Source organism: Odocoileus virginianus, chromosome X, assembly GCF_023699985.2.
Source record: "Odocoileus virginianus isolate 20LAN1187 ecotype Illinois chromosome X, Ovbor_1.2, whole genome shotgun sequence".
In the NCBI taxonomy this organism is placed as follows: Eukaryota; Metazoa; Chordata; class Mammalia; order Artiodactyla; family Cervidae; genus Odocoileus; species Odocoileus virginianus.
This window is the reverse complement of record NC_069708.1, coordinates 28,601,201-28,621,944: the sequence shown is the minus strand read 5'-3', so window position 1 is coordinate 28,621,944 and position 20,744 is coordinate 28,601,201. Positions and strand designations below refer to the sequence as shown.

Sequence of the window (20,744 nt, the reverse complement as noted above, 5' to 3'; positions counted from 1 at the left end):
GGACCAAGGGGGAGGGCCAACCGGTAATACAATTAACTTGGACCCGCCTCCCACAGGGGTTCAAGAACTCCCCTACCTTGTTTAATGAGGCTCTGAGTGAGGACCTCTACAAATATCGGACTTGCCACCCAGAGGTCATTCTGCTACAATTTGTAGATGACCTTATGTTGGCTGGAACCACGGAGGAGGCATGCAGCCGTGCCACCGGGGACCTCTTACAGACCCTAGGCACCTTGGGGTATCGCGCTAGTGCAAAGAAGGCACAAATAGCCCGGCAAGAGGTCATCTATTTGGGGTATAAGATCAGGCAGGGGCAACGGTGGCTAACCCAGGCCTTGAAGGAAGCAATATTGCAGATACCAGAGCCCAAGACCCCCCACCAGGTGAGGGAGTTTCTGGGGACTGTTGGATATTGCAGACTGTGGATCATGGGGTTTGCTGAGAAGGCCCGGCCCTTGTATGAGGGAAGTAAAGAGACCCCAGACTGGACTTGGACTGAGCCAATGAAACAGGCTTTCCAGACACTCAGACGGGCCCTACTAGAAGCCCCAGCCCTTGCCCTGCCTAACCCAAATAAGCCATTCCAGCTGTTTGTAGATGAGAAGCAAGGAATAGGAAAGGGGGTCTTGACGCAACAATGGGGACCATGGAAGCGGCCAGTGGCATACCTTTCGAAACGATTAGACCTGGTGGCCGCTGGGTGGCCCCCTTGCCTTCGCATCATTGCAGCCACTGCCCTCCTCGTCCGTGACAACGACAAGTTGATGTATGGACAGCAACTCTCAGTTTTCACCCCCCCCCCCCCCACGCCATCGAAGGGGTTTTGAAGCAGCCGCCGGGTAAGTGGATCTCCAATGCCCGCTTGACACTTACCAGGCCCTGCTGCTCGATGCCCCACTGGTGCGTTTTCAGACCCCTTGCTTCCTGAATCCAGCCACGCTCCTACCTAACCCAGAGAAAGACCATCCTCTCCATGATTGCAGTGAGATACTGGCTGAGGCCCTGGCGGCACGAAAAGACTTAACTGATGTACCGCTAAGCAACAGTGAGCTAGTATGGTTCACCGATGGGAGCAGCTATGTAAAAGATGGGCAAAGGAAGTTGGGGGCCACCATAGTTGATGAATCAGGGCAAACAATATGGGCTGAGACACTTCCCCCGAACACTTCTGCACAAAAAGCAGAATTGATTGCCCTAATACAGGCTCTGGAGCAAGTCAAAGGGAAGAGTCACCATTTTCACTGACAGCCGATATGCTTTCAGCACTGCCCATATTCAAGGTCCCATATACCAAGAAAGGGGATTTCGGACAGCTGAGGGAAAAGAGGTCAAAAATTTGCCCGAGATTCGCAGGCTCCTGGAAGCTGTCCAATTGCCCCGGGCAGTAGCTATAGTACATGTCTCCAGTCACCAGAAAGGAGAAGACCCTAAGGTACGGGGCAATCGTGCCGCTGATGTGGCCGCTCGAGAAGCGGCTAGCCGGGACTACGCCGCCCCCATATTAGCCGTGGGACTTCCACCTCCTGGTATGGGGACCTTGCCACCAGTTCCCGAATATTCCCTCCCTGATCTCGCCTGGATCAACAAGGATACCACCCTCCAGAAGGATGACCAAGATGGATGGTACCGAGACCAAAACAACAACCTGATATTGCCTGCCACCCTTTGTCGTCACCTGTGTGAACACCTGCACGCAACTACACACTTGGGAGAAAGACAGACCCTAACACTTCTCCAGATGGCCTGCCTGAGGTTCCCTCGACAAAATGCAACTGTATGAGAGATAATTCAAGCCTGCAAAGCTTGCCAGCTGATGAGGGCAGAGAAGAAGCTGCACTTGGGAATGAGGTACCGAGGGGAAGAGCCAGGGCAACACTGGGAGATAGGTTTCACTGAGGTAAGGCCAGGCAAGTATGTGTTGGTTCTGGTAGATACCTTCTCAGGGTTGGTGGAAGCCTTCCCCGCTAAGGGAGAGACAGCAATAGTGGTTGCTAACAAGATCTTAGAGGAGATAGTGCCTAGGTACGGGCTGCCAGTGACTATGGGCTCTGATAATGGACCTGCCTTTGTGAGTCAGATTGTACAAGGGCTGGCCTAAGCTCTGGGGACGAAATGGAAGTTACATTGCGAATATAATCCCCAGAGCTCAGGACAGGTTGAGAGAATGAATTGGACCCTAAAAGAAACTTTGACAAAGTTGGTAATAGAGACTGGAGGGGACTGGGTGACCCTCCTCCCTCTTGCACTCTTTCGGGTGCGTAACACCCCTTATAAGCTGACTCTTACCCCTTTTGAGATTCTGTATGGAAGACCCCCTCCTGTGTATCCTATTTTTCGAAGGAAAATGCCTGCCACCCCCTACTTTGGGACAATTCCAGCAAACAGTGATGGCATTAAGTAAGGTGCATAACCATGTTTGGAAATTGATTTGAGAGGTATACGAGGGCCAGAATAAGAGGGCCCTCCCCTCACATAATATTGGCCCAGGTGATTGGGTTTGGGTAAAACGACACCAATCTAAAGTATTAGAACCTAGATGGAAAGGCCCTTATGTTGTTCTCCTTACCACTCCTACTGCTGTCAAGGTCGAAGGGATTGGACCCTGGGTTCACTGCAATCACGTGTGGCAAGCCACACCAGAAGAACAGGAAAAAGTGCGAGCAGAATGGAAGGCGAGTCCTCACCCGTCAAATCCTTTGAAGCTGAAACTCGTCGGCCGGGAGGTCTCCTAATTCTCCTGCTGATGGCAGCTCTCATCGACCCAGGAGCGACCAGTCACAACCCCCATCAACCTGCTAAGATCACCTGGAAACTCAACGACGGGCAAACTCATGAGCTGCTCAATGAGACCTCAGGAATCCACCCTCTGAACACCTGGTGGCCGGACCTGAACTTCGACCTCTCAAGCCTCTTCGCAAAGCAGGACGGTCTCCACGATAAGTACTATAGGGATGGGATAAAAAACCATAGGTTGGGGTTCTGGGCTTGCCCGGGCTATGTAAGAAATAACTGGAAAGCCTGTGGTGGCATAGAAAGCTATTATTGCAGGAGCTGGAGTTGTTTGACCTCTTGTGATGGACCTCAGAGGTGGGATGTTGGAAACAAAGATCTAGTTAGCTTCACCGTCAAGGACCGTAGACACCAGGGGCCTCAGGTACGAGTACAATTTAACCAGGAACAGGTGAAAAAGGAAAACTGCTGGTCCTCAGGACTGACTTGGGGTTTTCAGCTTCACGTAAATTGGCCCGGCCCCTACCCAGGCGAGCTTTTAATCATTAAACAGGTTATTGAGCTGGTGCACGTACATAGTTTAGGTCCCAGTCTGGTCAAAACATTACAGGGGCACAAGGAGACCCCCAAGCCAACCACCTCCAGACCAAGCTCGCCGGGAACATGTAACATCTCCTCTACCCCGAGCCTCAGAGACAAACTGTCGGAAACCCCTGGCCCTCTGGCTGTTACCATTAGCTCAGCAATTCAGGACCCCCTATGGGCCTTAGTGAATGCAGCCTTTACGGTCTTAAACCATACCAACCCTAATGCGACCCAATCCTGCTGGCTTTGTTATAATCTTCACCCCCCCTACTATGAGGCCATAGGCCTCAATGTCTCTTACCACTTGTCTTCAGGCCAGAACCCACGCCAATGCCGATGGGAAGAACGCAAGGTTGGCCTCTCAATGAATGAAGTTTGGGGACAGGGACTCTGTTTGGGCACAGTGCCACGTGATAAAACTCCCCTCTGTGCCCGGACTATTAGTAACCTACGCTTACACGGCAAAAATTGGATTGTGCCAGAGGCTGGGGGTTGGTGGATTTGCTCACATACTGGGCTAACCCCATGTTTGAATGTGAAGGTTTTTAACCAGAGTCAAGAATTCTGTGTCCTGGTTGCTGTAATGCCAAAAATCTTATACCACTCTGAAGAGGTTATGTACTCACATTGGGACCGGGAAATGCTAAGACAAAAGAGAGAGCCAATCAGTGCAATCACCATGGCAGCCTTGTTCAGTCTTGGGCTGGCAGGAACAGGGACAGGAATAGCTTCACTATCTCTGCAAGGCCAAGGGTTTTCCTCCCTACGAGCCGCTATAGATGAGGATCTAACTCGCATAGAAGAATCAATCAGCCACTTAGAGAAGTCTCTGACTTCCTTGTCTGAGGTGGTCTTGCAAAATAGGAGAGGATTAGGCTTGGTTTTTCTCCAGCAGGGTGGGGTATGCGCGGCTCTGGGAGAAGAATGTTGTTTCTATGCAGACCATACAGGAGTGGTAAGAGAATCTATGGCAAAAGTGAGAGAAGGACTGGCGCAATGCAAGAGGGAATGGGAGGCCCAGCAGGGATGGTTTGAGTCTTGGTTTCAACGCTCCCCCTGGCTGACCACCTTAGTTTCCACCCTCCTGGGCCCACTTATAGTGCTATTATTAACACTCATGTTTGGCCCTTGTATTTTAAACCAGCTAATGTCATTTATTAAAGAACATCTAAATACCATTCAGATTATGGTATTGAGGCAACAATATCAGATGGTAGCCCAGGATGAAGAGAAAGATTCCTCTACAGGAACAAGAAGACAGGGGGGAATGTGAGGCTGCCAGGATTAATACCATGACAGGCGGCCTGGACCTAAGTTTTGGCTTCCCCTGAAATGATAAGATTCCCTACCCCCATCAGGTAACCTGGAGCCAGCCAATATGTGCCCAGTAAGAAACAAAGGGAGAGCTGAAAAGCCTGCGAATGCCCAGGTTTGAAAAAAGCCCTCGAAAGTTTGTACCAATAAAATTGCTTTGCAAACATGTAACCAATCCGCTTAAGCCAGCTATTAACCATTTATGCATACCTTATAAATTTGGATAACAGCCTCTGCTCAAGGCTTTGCTGACCTTGCGCCACTGTGTTGGTTGCAGCAGAAAGCCCTGACTCGAGTCAGTAATAAACTTCCCTTTTTGTAAATTGCATTGTCTTGGAAGCTCTCTCTTCCCGCTCAGGGATTCGGACATCGGGCAGAACATTTTCCATACTTTTCAATCATAGTTTATTGCAAGATATTGAATCTAGTTCCCTGTGCTATACAGTTCAGTTCAGTCACTCAGTCATATCTGACTCTTTGTGACCCCGTGGACTGTAGCATGCCAGGTTTCCTCTGTCTTTCACCAACTAACAGAGCTTGCTCAGACTCATGTCCATCGAGTCGGTGATGCCATCCAACCATCTTATCCTCTGTCATTCCCTTCTCCTCCTGCCTTCCATCTTTCCCAGCATCAGGTTCTTTTCCAGTGAGTCAATTCCTCACATCAGGTGACCAAAGTATTGGAGCTTCAGCTTCAACATCAGTCCTTCCAATGAATATTCAGGACTGATTTCCTTTAATATTGACTAGTTGGATCTCCTTGCAGTCAAAGTGACTCTCAAGAGTCTTCTCCAACACCACATTTCAAAAGCATCAATTCTTTGGTGCTCAGCTTTCTTTATGGTCCAACTCTAACATCCATACATGACTACTGAAAAGACCATGCCTTTGACTAGATGGACCTTTGTTGGCAAAGTAATGTCTCTGCTTCTTAATATGCTGTGTAGGTTGGTCATAGCTTTTGTCCCAAGGAGCAAGTGTCTTATAATTTCATTGCTTTAGTCACCATCTGCAGCGATTTTGGAGCCCAAGAAAATCAAGTCTCTCACCGTTTCCATTGTTTTCTCATCTATTTGCACTGAGCTATATAGTAAATCTTTATTGTTTATCTATTTTGTATGTGGTTGTATGCATCGGTTAACCCCATACTCCCAATTTATCCCTCCCCCACTTACCCTTTGGTAACTATAAGTTTGTTTTCTATCTCTGTGAGTCAGTTTCAGACATCTGCCTTCTTTGATGTGTGTTCAGATAGAGTTTCTTCAGTGTGTGTGTGTGCACATAGATCATTTCTATCTTCCTCTTCTTATAAGGATACTATCAAATTCATGAGCACTCCATTCTCATGACTTCATAAAAGTCTAATTAGTTATCTCCTAAAGGCCCTACCTCCAAATACTATTAGGTTGGCACAAAAGTAATTGCACTTTTGGACCATAAACTTTAAATCATTATAACTAGGCTCAAGGACATCTTTATTAACCAAAATAGGAACCATTGCAATCAACACATTTTTGCCAATAAGAAATAAGTTTGCTTATTCCTGTAGCATAAAACCATGATTCAGGATTTGTGAACTCCTGGAAAGCATTTTCTGCATCCTCCTAGTTGTGGAAGCATTTTTCCTGCAAAAAGTTGTTAAGATGCTTGAAGTGATAGTTGGTTGGCAAGAGGTAAGGTGAATGTGGTGGATGAGACAGAATTTTATAGCCTAATTTGTTCAAGTTTTGAAGTCTTGGTTGTGCAACATGTGGTTGAATGCTGTCATAGGAAAGAAATGGGCCATGGGCTCTTTCTATTGACCAATGCTGGCTGTAGGCACGCAGTTTTTCATGCATCTCACTGATTTGCTCAGCATAGTTCTCAGATGTAATGAGAATTACATTATATCATTATATTATATATTACATTACACATTATAATATATATATATCATTATATATATATATATACACATATATATTACAGTATATCACCAGGATTCAGAAAGCTGTAGTGGATCAGACCAGCAGCACACAACCAGTGAGCATGACCCTGCCCCCTTTTTTGATGCAAATTTGGCCTTGGGAAGTGCTTTGGAGCTTCTTCTTGGTCCAACGACTAAGTTGGTCATCGATGGTTTTCATGTAAAATCCACTTTTCATCACAAGTCACAATCCAATCAAGAAATGGTTTGCTGTAGTTGCATAGAATAAAAGAAGAGGACATTTCACAACAACATTTTGTTTTGGTTTTTCAGTCTGCTCAAGAGGCACCCACTTATTTAGCTTTTTCACCTTTCCAATTTGCTTCAAATGCCAAACCACTGTTGAATGTTTGACGTTGAGTTCTACAGCAATTTCTAGTGTAGTTGTAAGAGCATCAGTTTTGGTGATTGTTCACAGTTGGTTGTTGTCAACTTCAGTTGGCCAGCCACTATACTCTTCACCTTCAAGGCTCTCATCTCCTTTGAAAAATTTCTTGAACCACCACTGCATTGTACATTCATTAACAATTCCTGGTCCAAATGCGTTGTTGATGTTGTGAGTTTTCTCTGCTGCTTTACAACTCATTTTGAATAAGAAAATCACTCAGATTTGCTTTTTGTCTAACATCGTTTCCATTGTCTAAAATATAAAACAAACAAGTAATAAGTCCTTAACCAAAAATATAATGTGAGAACTATGCATTAAAATGATGTATAACATGACTATGTTTATTAAGAATGTATTCTAATATCAAGTGGCAAATTTCAACAATGCAAAAACCACAACTACATTTGCACCAACCAAAATATCACACTAGAGATTATGGCTTTAATGCAAGAATTTGGGGAGGATACAGGCATTCAGTATGTAACAGTGCCTCAGAACCAAGAATGAGACAGAGAGCTAAACCAACATGAGGGAAATCAAGGATAGGGTCAGATGAAAAGGGCATATTTTTGAGTATCAATGATGAAAGCAGGAAGGAGGAAAATAGGGCTATCTGATGAGCTATCTGATTCTATCTGTATAGTCAATCCTTTTGTGATTCACATGTTAAAATCCACGTTGGCCCCAGCCTGGTGAGAGGCCCTTATTTACGGGAATTGGTGCATTGCTACAGCAAGGGACAGTAAAAAGATTCCTTCCTTTTTCATTCTAAGAGGCAGAGAATGATTAAGTGCCTAACCTCCAGTACAAATCTTCATGTAAGCTATGTGTTCACTTTGCAACAGTCACCAGGCTGTCAGATTTTAAAATAACCTCATATCCAATTTCTACTTGAAGGTTTTAACTATAAATTTAAGCAGTGATACAGGCACTGACTTACTTCCCTGTTTATCAACCAGCAATTCAGAAGACCGCTGTGGTACAAAGTATCAACTTTAGAGTTAGACTTATCTGAGTTTGATTCCCACTTCAGCTGTGTTCCAGTAGTGCACCCTTGTGAAATTTCCTTTAATCTTCCAACCAGAGTTTCTTCATCAGTACAGTGGCAGGTAAAGTAAAATGGAGCAGATTTTAAACCCATATTTGAGGCAGCAGGAAAAAAAATGTATCATACAGAAAAACGAAAATCATATATTAATGGTATCAAACAATGTGGTGTAAAAAAATTGTTGTTGGTCAGTTGCTAAGTCATGTCCGACTCTTTGACACCATGGACTGCAGCATGACAGGTTTCCCCATTCTTCACTCTTAAACTCATGTCTGTTGAGTCGATGGTTTGCTCAAACTCATGTCCCTTGAGTCGATGATGCAATCCAAATATCTCATCCTCTGTCAGCCCCTTCTCCTCCTGCCTCCAATCTTTCCCAGCATCAGGGTCATTGCCAATGAGTCAGTTCTTCATATCATGTGGCCAAAGTACCTGGAGGTTCAGCTTCAGCATGAGTCCTTCCAATGAATATTCAGGACTGATTTCCTATAGGATTGACTGGATTGATCTCCTTGCAGTCCAAGGGACCCTCAAGAGTCTTCTCCAACACCACACTTTGAGAGCATCAATTCTTCAGTGCTCAGCCTTCTTTATGGTCCAACATTCATATCCATACATGGTTACTGGAAAAACCATAGCTTTGACTAGATGGGCCATTGTCGATACTGTGATGTCTCTGCTTTTTAATATGCTGTCTAGGTTTGTCATAGCTTTTCTTCCAAGGAGCAAGCATCTTTTAAATTCATTGCTTTAGTCACCATCTGTAGTGATTTTGGAGCCCAAGAAAATAAAATCTGTTTTTGTTTCCATTTTTTCCCCATCTATTTGCATGAAGTAATGGGACAGGATAACATGATCTTTGTTTTTTGTTTGTTTGTTTCTCTTTTTTTTTTAATTTTTATTAGTTGGAGGCTAATTACTTTACAATATTGTAGTGGTTTTTGTCATACATTGACATGAATTAGCCATGGATTTACATGTATTCCCCATCCCGATCCCCCCTCCCACCTCCCTCTTGACCCAATCCCTTTTTAATCATTTATTTATTCTAATTGGAGGCTTATTCTTTACAATGTGGTAGTGGTTTTTGCCATACATTGACATGAATCAGACATGGGTGTACATGTGTTCCCCGTCCTGAAACCCCTCCCACCTCCCTCCCCATCCCATCCCTGAGAGTCATCCCACTGCACCAGCTCCCTGCACCCTGTCTCATGCATCAAACCTGGACTGGCGATCTATTTCACATATGATAATACACATGTTTCAATGATATTCGCTCAAATCATACCATCCTCACCTTTTGCCACAGAGTCAAAAAGTCTGTTCTTGAAAGTTGAGTTTTAAGCCAGTGTTTTCACTCTCCTCTTTCACCTTCATCAAGAGGTTCCTTAGTTCCTCTTCAATTTCTGCCAGTAGAGTGGTGTCATCTGCATATCTGAGGTTATTGATATTTCTCCCAGCAATCTTGATTCCAGCTTGAGGTTCATCAAGCCCAGCCTTTTGATGATATAATCTGCATAGAAGTTAAATAAGCAGAGTGACAATATAAAGTCTTGACATACTCCTTTCCCAGTTTGGAACTAGTCTGTTGTTCCATGTCCAGTTCTAACTGTTGCTTCTTGACCTGCATACAGGTTTCTCAGGAAACAGGTAAGGTGGTCTGGTATTTCCATCTCTTTAACATTTTTCCACAATTTGTGTGATCTAGAAAGTCAAAGGCTTTAGCATAGTCAATGAAGCAGAAATTGATGCCTTTTTTTGGAATTCCCTTGCTTTTTCTATGATACAACAGATGCTGGCAATGTGATCTCTGGTTTCTCTGTCTTTTCTAAATCCAGTGTGTACATGTGAAAGTTCTCAGTATGGTATGGATATACCACACTTATTTACTGTGCCATTTACCTACCATAGAACATTTTGGTTGTGCCCAACTTGGGCTATTACAAATAAAGTTACTATAAATAAATGTGTTCCAATTTTTTGCGTGAACATGAACTTCCATTTATCTAGGATAAATGCCCAGGAATGCATTTGCTGGGTCATATGGTACCAACATCTTTTTTAAAGAAGCTGCTGAAATATTTCCAAGAATAACTGCTACACTTTACATTCCCACCATCAATGTATGACTAATTCAGCTTCTCTGCATCTTTGTTAGCATTTGTTTTAGTCACTGTTTTTTGTTTTTTTTTTTTTTTTTTTTTGTATTTTAGCCATTCAGAAAACTGTGTAGTGATATTGTGGTTTTAATTTTCTTTTCCCTAGTAGCTAATGAAGTTGGACAGCTTGTCATTTATTTATCTGTCATTCGTGTATCCTTTTCAGTGAAATGTCTGGTCATGTCCTTTGTCCATTGTAAAAAAATATTTATTTATTTAGCTTTGCAGTGTCTCAGTTGAGGCATGCAGGATCTTTAGTTGCAGCATATGGGATCAAGTTCCCTGATTGGGATCCAACCCAGGTCCCCTGCATTGGGAGCAGGGAGTCTTAGCCACTGGACTATGAGGAAATTCCCTGACCAATTTCTAATTGGAGGGTTTCTTTTCCTCTTGATTTTGTGACTTAAAAAAAAAAAAATATATATATATATATATATATATATATATATATATATATATATATCCTAGATACAAGTCCTTTGTCAGATATATGCTTTGCAAATCTTTTAGCATGTAGCTCTCTATTATCTTCATAACAGAGTGCTTATAAGAGCGAGTTTTCAATTTGATTTTCAGTGTGAAACCAGTCTTCCATTCTGAGCTAACCTTCACTTGCTCATGATGGATTATCCTCTTTTATGTAACAGATTAAAATCAATAGTATTTTTTAAGGTATTTGGATTTATGCTAATGAATAATATTGATCTGTAGTTTTCTTTTCAATGTCTTTGTGAATTTTAGTAGCAAGGTAATGCTGGCCTCATAAAGTGAGTTAAGATGTGTTTCCTCCTTCTGTTCAAAGATAAGTGGCATCCTGGATGGGCGGAGCATTTGGGGGAGAATGGACACATGTACTTATGACTGAGTAGCTTTGCTATCTGCCTGAAACTAGAATAACATTGTTAATCAGCTATATTCCAATATAAGAGAAAAAGATATATAAAAAAAAGATGTGTTCCCTCCTTTATTTTCTTATAAAGTTTGTGTCTGTTTGGTATTTTTGCTATGCATTGATTGAATTCACCAGTGAAATTGTGCAAAATATTGAGGACTGCCTAAGAATTTTTAATGACGAGAGTTCATCATTTACATCAGATGGGTTTCTTCTGTGTTCTCCAAATTGTAAAGAACTACCACTCATTTACAGATTTATAAGTAGCTGAATGTGGCATGTGTTTTTGGCTTGTTAATTTTATCTAGTAAGTAATATATGTGTTCACTCTGAAATATGTATTTTGAAAATTCCTAAAACAAATTCTCTGGAAGTCCCCTCAAGGCGTGTGGGAGTTAAGTTCAGTCATTCTCTGTTTTCTTCACTATTTCTTGGAAAATACTATGTTTCAATTTCTATCAAGGGCAGCTGAAGAAGGGGAAAATCATCCTAATGTGAGAAAGAACACCCTAAGGTTGGGGGTGGTGTGCTATGTTGGGGAGGTTATGTTTAAGGTATGTACTTAGTCGCTCAGTCGTGTCCAACTACTTGCAACCCCATGGACTGTAGCCAGCTAGGTCTCCTGCACTGCAGGTGGATTCTTTACTGTCTGAGCCACCAGGGAAGCCCAAGAATACTGGAGAGGGTAGACTATCCCTTCTCCAGGGGAACACCCTGACTCAGGGATTGAACCAGGGTCTCCTGCTTTGCAGGCGGATTATTTACCAGCTGAACTACCAGGGAAGCCCAACCTAGCTTATACTTGTAACCAAAACAATTGTTAATGGAAGGAAAATTTTCATAGGCTGTGGTGAAATACATAGGACCACAGGATGGTTAATTTAATGTGTCAACTTGGTTAGGCCATGGTATCCAAATATTTGTTTGAACGGTATTCTAGATGTTTCTCTGAAGGTATATTTTAGAGAGATTAACGTTTCTATCAGTAGACTTTGAGTAAAGTAGATTACCTTCCATAGTGTGTGCCTCATCCAATCAGCTGAAGGCTTTCATACAAAGAGACTGACCTTCCTAGGGAAGATGGAATTCTGCCAGGAGACTGCCTCTGAACTCAAACTGCAACTCTTCCTCAGGTCTCCAACATGCCAGCCTACCCTGCAAATGTTGGACTTGCCTGGCCTCATAATTGCATAAGTCAGTTCCTTAAAATCAATGTCAATGTAAATATAGAAAGATACTGATCTTGATTATATATAGAATGTCAATATATATTATGTATATATAACCAGTATCAATATATATGATACAGAAATATTATATATAATAGTATATATAATAATATATAATAGTATACATAATATGTATATAATATAATATATATCATGTATATAAGTAATATCAATATATTATATATAATCACTATCAATATATAATCTATATCATTATGTATTATATATAACATCAATGTATATGTTATATATACAATCAATATGTATTACATATCAATATGTATATATACTGATATATATCAATATATTATGATATATAATATCAATATATATATTACATATATAATCGATATCTATTTGTAGAGTGACTGACTGATTTCAAGGCACTGACGTATGTGATTATGAGGCCGGCAAGTCCAAAATTTGTAGGGAAGGCTGGCAGGTTGGAGACCTAGGGAAGAGTTGCAGTTTGAGTTCAAAGGCAGTCTCCTGGCAGAATTCCATCTTCCCCAGGGAGGTCAGTCTTTTTCGTATTAAAGCCTTCAGCTGATTGGATGAGGCACACACTACGGAAGGTACTCTACTTTACTCAAAGTCTACTGATTTAAACATTAATCTCTCTAACTGATACCTTCACAGAAGCTTGTAGCTCAATCAGTAAAGAATCTGCCTGCAATGCAGGAGACCTGGGTTCGATTCCTGGGTTGGGATGATCCCCTGGAGAAGGAAATGGCAACCCACTCCAGTATTCTCTCCTGGAGAATCCCATGGACAGAGGAGCCTGGCAGGCTACAGTCCAAGGGTCGTAAGAGTTGGACACGACTTAATAACTAAACCACCATATATATAAATGTATATAAATATATATCTGTATGTATGTATATCAGGGCTTCTCAGTTGTTAAAGGATCTGCCTGGAATGCAGGAGACTCAGGTCCAATCCCTGGAGGGGGAAGATCCCCTGGAGAGGGAAGTGACAACACTCCAGTATCCTTGCCTGGGAAATCCCATGGACAGATGAGCCTGGTAGACTATAGTCCATGGGGTTGCAAAGAGTTAGACATGACAAACCACCACCATGTATATGTCAATCAATTAAATCAATCTGTATAGATAGATACATATTTATACTTGCCTATTTATTTTGGGGGGCTCCAAAATAACTGCAGATGGTGATTGCAGCCATGAAATTAAAAGACACTTACTCCTTGGAAGGAAAGTTCTGACCAACCTAGACAGCATAATAAAAAGCAGAGACATTACTTTGTCAACAAAGGTCCGTCTAGTCAAGGCTATGGTTTTTCCAGTAGTCATGTATGGATGTGAGAGTTGGGCTATAAAGAAAGCTGAGCACAGAAGAATTGATGTTTTTGAACTGTGTTGTTGGAGAAGACTCTTAAGAGTCCCTTGGACTGCAAGGAGATCCAACCGGTCCATCCTAAGGAGATCCGTCCTGGGTGTTCATTGGAAGGACTGATGTTGAAGCTGAAACTCCAAAACTTTGGCCACCTGATGCGAAGAGCTGACTCATTGGAAAAGACCCTGATGCTGGGATAGATTGAGGGCAGGAGGAGAAGGGGACGACAGAGGATGAGATGGTTGGATGGCATCACCGACTCAATGGACATGAGTGTGGGTAAACTCCGGGAGTTGGTGATGGACAGGGAGGCCTGGCGTGCTGTGGTTCACGGGGTCACAAAGAGTCAGACATGACTGAGCGACTGAACTGAACTGATACCTATATCTATCTATGTCTGATATCTATTTATATCTGTGTGTGTGTATATATATATATATATATATATATATATATATATATAGAGAGAGAGAGAGAGAGAGAGAAAGAGAGAGAGAGACAGAGAGAGACTATTGGTTTTATTTCTCTGGAGATCCCTAATACAGACCTCAGTTCCTGGTTATCATAAATGAACTGTTAAATATACTTCTTGGTGTTTCATTCATACTGATTGTCCCTCAGCAGCTTTCCCAATGGAAGTAAATCCCATGATAATATGAATTTTTAATAATCAGCTTTCTATATAGGTGATAGATTCTTGGAGCTAGTATCACAAACAATATATATATATATAATATCTTCCGTTTGGTTTAACATATATATTCTCATTCTGTTGTGACTGTAACAATCAAGTATTCCTATACTCAATAGCCATTGATCATTCTGTACCAGATGAGTCTGAATTAGGAATATCTATATTTTCTCTCCAGAAAATCATACACATGCACAGGAACTCATATATTCCCATTCTTTATTTTTTTATTTTTATTTTTGTTATGCTCAAATTGTTTATTTTTTTCATTTATTTTTATTAGTTGGAGGCTAATTACTTTACAATATTGTAGTGGTTTTTGCCATACATTGATATGAATCAGCCATGGCTCAAAACTATACCAATGGTCAACAAATACAGAGTGACAATTCCCTCTATAATTGACCTCCTGGTTATTGCAATCTCTGTTTCTTTTCGTATTGCTGTGTAAAATGTCTGGCACATAGCAACCCTTCAGGAAATATCATTGCTTCCAGTCTTGTCTTGCACCTCCCACAAAGACATAGCTTTTGTCTGAACTAAATATCAGAGTTAGCAAAGCAAGAACTTGAAAATATAAGCACAAGAAACGAAATAAACGTATGCTAACATTATACCTGTCCCTCTGGCAGGCACTAAAGTGAAGCCCAAGATATACCTGTTTCGGATAAATCCACAACTTGATCAGCTTTCTGAATTCCTTATGTCCCAGTTCTCCCCTCAAGGCAGTTACGTGACAGTCAGAATGACTATGTAGAACATTATTTCATTTTCTCCCAGATAAAAGGCAGCCAGACCCAGACAGCCTGCCCCAACTCTCTTGTAAAATCAGGGCTCATCTGTAGATGTAAGTATGCACCCAAACTATTTACAGGTTAAGTCAGCAGCAGGTCCCAAACTTTGGTTATATATTGCATAAATTTGAAAAGAAAGAGTAAAGCACATTACGTGGTATTGAGTGGAGGAAACAGATTCCATCTACTCTGACATCATTATTTCAAACCACCAGTTCTATATTAGGTACCTACAATGTTTCAGGCACTGTGTGATCTCTTCTTCCTGCATGACCTCAATTACTCTTCACAAGAACCCAATCTACTGGGTTTAGGGCTCCCCTGGTGGCTCAGATGGTAAAGCCTCTGCCTGCAACACGGGAGACCCGGGTTCGATCCTAGGTCAGGAAGATCCCCTGGAGCAGGAAATGGCAACCCACTCCAGTACTCTTGCCTGGAAAATTTCATGGACTGAGGAGCCTGGTAGGCTACAGTTCACAACTGAGCAACTTCACTTCACTTCGCATTCTCCTTATGAGAAAGCTGAGGTTTGTGATGATGAAGCAGTTTGCCAAATTTATCCAGAGCTAGGCAATGCCTGAGCCAAGAATTATCTAAGGTATTTTCTGCATGCATGTTTGATGCACTTTTCTTTAAGATGTTCTTTCTGAAGGGCACATGGGTCCTAGAGCAACCGAATGAGACGTCTGAGTCCACAGAAACATATGGGGCCTCCATTGTCACCATCAGCAAGAAGTGGTGTTGGGTGGAAGTCACACATGTATGCGTGACACACTATGGTCAGATGAAAGGTGATGTAACTGGGGACTGGCAATAGACTCTGAGGCTATCGATTCAAGCAAAGAGCTAGTTTTTTTGTTTTTTTTTTTTTCCTTTCTTGACTTCTGATGTTGTCAAGATGCCTAAAACAAAGAGTATTCTTCTCACTTAAATTTTTTTAACAGAAAGGGATTCAGTATTCTGTCATTTGAAAGGCAGTTAACGCATGGATTCTGATACTTCCATCCAGGTAACCTAACTGACCACTTGAAGATTTCTTTAAGATTGTTGCTGTGTTTTAGTCCCTAAGTTGTGTCTGGCTGTTTTGCGACTCCATGGACTGTAGCCTGCCAGGCTCTTCTGCCCATTGTCTCCTGCATTGGCAGGTGGATTCTTTACTACTGAGCCACCAAGGAAGGTCTCCTTTAGGATTAGCCATTGGTATATTTCCAGAGGGGCAGTACAGTGTAGTGTTTAGGTAGGTAGGTTTAGTCGCTCAGTCGTGTCTGACTCTTTGTGACCCCATGGACTGTAGCCTGCCACACTCCTCTGCCCGTGGGATTCTCCAGGCAAGAATACTGAAGTGGGTTGCCATTCCCTTCTCCAGGGGATCTTCCGAACCCAGGGTTCAAACCCAGATCTCCTGCATTGCAGGCAGACTCTATACTGACTGAGCCACCAGGGAAGCTGCAGTGTAGTGTTAAGATGCACAAATACTAGAGCTGAGGTGCCCGTGCTGAAATACCAGGGTCTGCCACTCACTAGCGGTGTCGATCAGCTAGTTACTTATTCCTCCACTCTTCTGTTTCTACATCTCCAAAATATGGATAACAAAACTACCAACATCTTAGGATTTCTGTGGGGATGAAGTTAATAAATACAGCAAAGTTGGCACTCTTGAACACTGGCCTTTTGGAGCATCCAGGCGAAGGGATCAGTGGTGAATCTTTAATTGAGGATAGCCTCAGGTGTCAGCATGTATCAGCCCAGCTCAGTACAGCAGATACCTTTTGAGGTCTTCTGTGTTTTAGGCATTCTTCTAACCATTTGAGTAGAGCACAAAACAAGACAGACACCAGTCACTGCCCTCACTGAGCTTACATCCTAGTGGAGTGAGAGGGAAGCCATAAACACAATAAATCATTAAGATTTAAAGATAGCTCTCTCACAACAATTTTGCCACCAGGACACAGGTATTGTGAAAACCACCACTAAACCTAAGCAAAAATGGGAAAGGAGAAGACCCACATCAACATCGTTGTCATCGGGCACGTGGAAAGTCTACCACTACTGGCTATTTGATCTACAAATATGGTGGGATTGACAAGAGAACCATTGAAAAGTTTGAGAAGGAGCCTGCCGAGATGGGAAAGGGCTCCTTCAAGTATGCCTGGGTCTTGGACAAACTGAAAGCTGAACATGAGTGTGGTATCACCATTGATATCTCCTTGTGGGAATTCAAGACCAGTAAGGGCTATGTGACCATCACTGATGCCCCAGGACACAGAGACTTCATCAAAAACATGATTACAGGCACGTCCCAGGCTGACTGTGCTGTTCTGATGATTGCTGCTGGTGGTGGTGAATTTGAAGCAGGTGTCTCCAAGAATGGGCAGATCCACAAGCATGCCCTTCTGGCTTACACTCTGGGTGTGAAACAACTAATTGTTGGAGCTAACAAAATAGATTCCACTCAGCCACCCTACAGCCGGAAGAGAAATGAGGAAATTGTTGAGGAAGTCAGCACCTACATTAAGAAAAGTGGCTACCACCCTGACACAGTAGCATTTGTGCCAATTTCTGACTGGAATGGTGACAAGATGCTAGAGCCAAGTGCCAACATGCCTTGATTCAAGGGATGGAAAGTCACCAGTAAAGATGGCAATGCCAGTGGAACCACACTGCTTGAAGCTCTGGATTGCATCTTGCCACCAACTCACCTGACAAACTCTTGTGTTTGATTCCCCCAGGACATCTACAAAATTGGTGGCACTGATACTGTCACTGTGGATCAAGTGGAGATTGGTGTTCTCAAACCTGGCGTGGTGGTCGTCACCTTTGCTCCAGTCAGTGTAACAACTGAAGTCTATTGAAATGCACCATGAAGCACTGAGTAAAGGCCTTCCTGGGGACAATGTGGGCTTCAGTGTCAAGAATGTGTCTGTCAAAGATGTTTGTCACGGCAATGTGGCTGGTGACAGCAAAAATGACCCACTGATGGAAGAAGTTGGCTTCACATTTCAGGTGGTTATCTTGAACCATCCATCCCAAATCAGTGCTGGATATGCACCTGTGCTGGCCTGTCAAACAGCTCACATTGCTTGCAATTTTGCTGAGCTGAACGAGAAGACTGATCGTCATTCTGAAGATGACCCCAAGTTCTTGATGCCGCCAATCATTGACATGGGTCCTGGCAAGCCCACCTGTTGAGAGCTGCTCTGACTATCCTCCTCTGGGCCATTATGCTGTTCGTGACATGAGACAGGTGATTGCTGTGGATATCATCAAAGCAGTGAACAAGAGGGCAGCTGGAGCTTACAAGGTCACCAAGTCTGCCAGACAAGCTCAGAAGCCTAGATCAATATTATCACTAACACCTGCCAACCCAGTCTTTGTGGTGGAAGAATGGTCTCAGAACTGTTTGCCTCAATTGGCCATGTAAGGTTAATGTAAAAGACTGGTTGATTATAACAATGCATCACAAAACCTTCAGAAGGAGAGGTGAATGTTTTGTGGACCATGCGTTTTGTGTGTGGCAGTTTTAAGTAGTTAGTTTTTAAATTCAGAACTTTTCAATAGAAACAATTTGACCAAAAATCTGTCACAGACTTTGAGACCCACTAAAAACAATGGTTGAAACACTTGAGTCTCCTTTTGGTCAACACTGTAGCTTCCTATAGTGCTACTTAGGTAAGATTTTCCCATAATCTATCTCTGGTGAAACAAAAGAATTTTATATTTCTGGGTTGGAGCTTCAGGTTTCTTAAACCTTGTATAAGGAGAACTCATCTGTTTAAGTACATCTTAAAAAGTGTTGGAGTGACAATTCATAGGTTAGGATAGATGAGCAAAGAGTTGCTATGTTTTATATGAAAGCAAGTTTGTAAGAAGGTCAAATTTTATAACACAAAAGCTCATGTTGCATATAAAATCTTTTATGGTTATGTAAATATTGAGTAAATCAGTTACGTCAAGTTTTAGTTTCCCGGTTTTGAGAATGTGCATTCCATTTACAATATTTAAGTAATTAATCTCAAATGTGAGGCTTAAAGAGAATTGAACACTGCCCTGATAGAATTAATTGTATCTAGAGTCTAAATAATAAGAGATGCACCCAAAGATGTGTGTACAAGATGTTTCATAGCAATTAATAAAAGGGGAAATTAAAGGAGAAATTATAGCCGAAGTCCTTAACAGTGTGAGTTGGATAGATAAATTATAGAATATTTATTTAGTGGAATTTATTCATCTTGAAATGTAATAAAGATTGGTATTCGTCGATAAAAATAATTTTGTAGAGTAAGAATAAAAGATGCTAGGAGCTAAAAAGTAAAAAAGATATTAGAGGAAAGTGCTATCAAGAAAAGAACATATTTAGCCCTCTAGACATAAAAAATGGTACCTTCATAAAGCCCTTCAGGATCCATGCCAGGTTGGTCAGAGAGTGTTATGCTTCAGCTAGAGAGTTTAAGGTGGCAGTATAATGAGACAATGAAGAGAACCATACATGTGAGAAGTGTACATCTGCTGAGAACTATGCTTTGCATTTTGTAAAGAAAATAGCATTTGGATGACTTCTGAACTATTTGTTGATCCATCAGAAAAGATCACTATATCACTTCCAAGAAGTCAGTGTAAACCTCATGAAACAGCTCGTCTCTTATTCAAAACTACTTGCAGTGAAAAAGCAAATGGATTTAAATAGGGCTCTTGAAATGAGATGTTCCTGAAAGACTGATGTCAACAAGAGGACAGGACTCGGAAAATCTAGGCCATCGCTTCCATATAGAAATATAAAGTAAACAACAATATACAGACCAAAGTATCTCGATAAGTACTCCAAAAACAAAGAGTTACAACAACAAGGTAAACCTCCTCAAAAAAGATTCCACTAAGGATGATAGGAAAGTCCATGGCATTTTGTCTTACACTTGCATAGCCGCCTTCCCAGCAGAGTGAACCATGATCAGGAGGCAGTCTCCCAAATTCTCACTGAAAGATAACAAAGCATATGAAGATACAGGGATACCTGGCCCATTCAAGGGAATAACAAAAGTATCCGGTAACTCACCATGAAAAATCCATGCTTAAGTCTTACTTGACGACAAATTTAAAGCAATCACCTTAAATGCTGGATGAGCTAAAGAGGGAACACATATAGTAGGTTAAAATAAATCAGGGCACTAGAATTCCTAGTGCTGCTTGCCAAGTTATGCCCCTGTCTGTCCACTGGATCAGCTGGCAAGTGGCAGCATCACAGCCAGAAAGTCCCCTTTCAAAAACTCTCCTGAAATGAAAGAGGGAGAGAGGAAGCCTCAGCACCTTGCCCCTTGGGCCTGAGATCTGTCTTCTGTGGTGGCATTGACACTCATCTCTGTATCCCTTGTGGCCTCACACCACTTGCCCTACCTATATTTGGCCAGACCAGATTCATATCAGGAAAGCCTTTGGCACCTCCAGGAAGACTTCTCTCAGCCCAGACTTGGAAAACATGCAACTCCTGTTGGGTGGGAGGCTTTGGACTCCCTGCTGGAAGAAATAAAAGGATACTGCTCACCATTGTCCTAGATCAGAGATACATGCGTGTGTGCTCAGTCGCTAAGTTGTGTC

At 42.2% G+C, this 20,744-nt stretch overlaps 1 long non-coding RNA gene and 1 pseudogene across 1 annotated transcript; one reads left to right on the top strand and one right to left on the bottom strand.

Moving 5' to 3' along the window:
- Nucleotides 1-16,619: 16,619 nt before the first annotated feature.
- LOC110122437 (elongation factor 1-alpha 1 pseudogene) lies at nucleotides 16,620-18,764 on the top strand (annotated as a pseudogene).
- A 1,136-nt stretch (nucleotides 18,765-19,900) lies between these two features.
- On the bottom strand, nucleotides 19,901-20,744 carry LOC139033127 (uncharacterized). Its single transcript, XR_011485737.1, has 3 exons — nucleotides 20,692-20,744; nucleotides 20,206-20,274; nucleotides 19,901-20,126 (listed from the first exon to the last, which is right to left on the bottom strand). It is a non-coding gene; the product is annotated as an uncharacterized lncRNA (long non-coding RNA).